This window comes from Echinops telfairi, unplaced genomic scaffold (genome assembly GCF_000313985.2).
Source record: "Echinops telfairi isolate 266 unplaced genomic scaffold, ASM31398v2 ScPeMD7_7469;HRSCAF=8507_0, whole genome shotgun sequence".
Taxonomy (NCBI): Eukaryota; Metazoa; Chordata; class Mammalia; order Afrosoricida; family Tenrecidae; genus Echinops; species Echinops telfairi.
In genome coordinates this window covers 96958005-96960455 of record NW_022111372.1, presented here as the reverse complement: position 1 = coordinate 96960455, position 2451 = coordinate 96958005, and positions in this window count along the sequence as shown.

Sequence of the window (2451 nt, the reverse complement as noted above, 5' to 3'; positions counted from 1 at the left end):
TTTTTTTTAAAACAAATAGCTTTAAATCAAATGGGAGATCAAGTGATAGTACATTTCAACCTAGCCACATGTGTCAGAATAGACTACAATGCTCTGATAACGGCTATTCACTCCCTCAACTGATTTGAGGAGATTCATGGGAAGCCAAATCCATGTGTGGACCCTGCAAATGGATTTGGGGCTTCCACTGTAATCCATAGCCTTCTGTAAACCAGGATTCACAATTTAAACTCTGATGCCATTTCCTTCTTTAGATTTGGCTATATTATTTACAATCCTTGGATCATACACGCTAGTGTGCTTCCCTGTGAGCTAAGCTGACACCTCACTTAGATGTCTGCTAGTTTGAAAACAAGCCTTTAAGACCCCAGACACTTCTTTTTGATTGCCAGGCACCATCTAGTGTCTTCACTGCACATTGCTACAGCACATGCATCTTCAGTGGTCTCTTCATGAGAGTGAGCATCAAGCATCCAGGCCATGTCATAAGAACTAATTGTTTTTTGATGGGGTTAGAATTAGGTGCAAGCCCAAATCCATTCATTCATGTACGGTTTACATGTTACTAGAGAAACAAATCCAGTGACATGTATAAAAGTCTTATATCAAGAAATAATTATATATCGAGAGCAGCCCAGCCTGGTCCAACTCAAATCCATAAGACTAAGTGTAATGCGATGATGCTGAATGCAGGAAGACCACAGGCCAGTGGATGCAGAGTCTTGTGGATCCAAGGGCAGTGGGAGCATAGGAGGACACCCAACAGTTCAGGGTGGCCACCAGAATCCCAGCAAGCAGGAAGACAGTGGCAGGGGGAGGGGTAGGTTTCCACAGTCTCCTAAAAGGCCTCTCCCCCCAAGGAGACAGCATCAGGCTGACCTGATTCACAGGTTGGATTCCACCCCTATACATTTAAACATCAAATTCACATAAAATTACCTAACTACCACAATATGCCTCTGTGTTTGCCCAAGACATCATTGCTATTTTATGTTTGAGAGCATTATCAATCATTCCCCGAGGGCATCAAAATCACTTCCTTTGCCATCAAGTCAGCAACCCTATCAGGTAGGGTAGAATTGCCCCTGTGGGTCTCCAAACCTACACATCTTCACAGGTGTAGAAAGCCTCGTCCTTCTCTTGTGGAGCTAGCTGGTGGTTTCCAACGGCTTGACTTTGTCATAAGTAGCCCAGTGTGTAACCACTGCACTGATAGAGTCATAGCCAAGGATCTAGAATTTAAAACACTTGCGAAAAGGAAATTATGAGTATAGGCCAGCTATGAATCACAGTTCATGAATTGTTGACTTAGATTCAACTCTTAAATGATGGTTCTACACAACAGGGTTGGTGAGAGGGCAAATATACTGATAATATTCCTTGACAACAGCAGAACCACACCTACCAGATTTATACATAAAATAGTGAAGCAAGGAAGGCATTAAAATAGTAAGGTATGGTAGTTCCAGGTCACCATTCATTGGGCAACCTCAAAGCCAAATGCTCTTTTTTAAGTATCATTTATTTTGGTTGTCTCATACCTGAGGAATAAATCACATATTCAAAATCATTTTTTTCACTTACCAATTTTGAAATATAAATGTACCGTATGTACTCGAGTATAAGCAGACCCAAATATCAGCCGAGGCACCTAATTTTTCCACAAAAACTGCATTTAAAATGTGCTGGAAAACTCGGTTTACACACGAGTATATACGGTATGTTGACATCAGATTAGCTGTAATATTATTTTTAAATGTTTACGTTCAAATTCATTTGTTACCATAGAACCATATTTAAAAGTGGCAAAGTTTTACATCCAGGTAAAATGAGATGGCAGCAACCAAGTAGAATGCAAAACCAAAAGCTCACCGAAGATGGAAAGGATTTGTGAATCCCTAAAGACAATTCCCAAATGTACTTGGATTTGTAAATGTAATGAATCTGAAGAGATTTCCTCCATTGGGTGCTCGAGTTTAATGGGTACAAATTGGTGTACTAGTACTGCTAGTGCTGAATTACTAGTAAGTTAAAAGGGAAAAAATATACCCCTGTAATTCAGTAGAATTCTGAAGCTGTCCATCTTTACAGGAGAAAAACAATTGACCTTGTGGTTAACAGCCCATTATGTTAACCACTTCATTATCAAACCAAGAAAAAACCCAAAGGTTGTCAACTCAGACCCTGTAAGACAGGTTAGAACTGCTCCTGTTTCTAAGACTAACATCCTTCTGTCTCCCTAAGAGTGGCTGGTGGTTTTGAGACACCTCCCTGCACCACCATGACTTCTTTTTTTTTTAAATCATTTTATTAGGGGCTCATACAACTCTTATCACAATCCATACATACATCAATTGTGTAATGCACATTTGTACATTAATTGCCCTCATCATTCTCAAAACATTTCCTCTCCACTTAAGCCCCCGGCATTAGGTCCTCATTTTCCCCTCC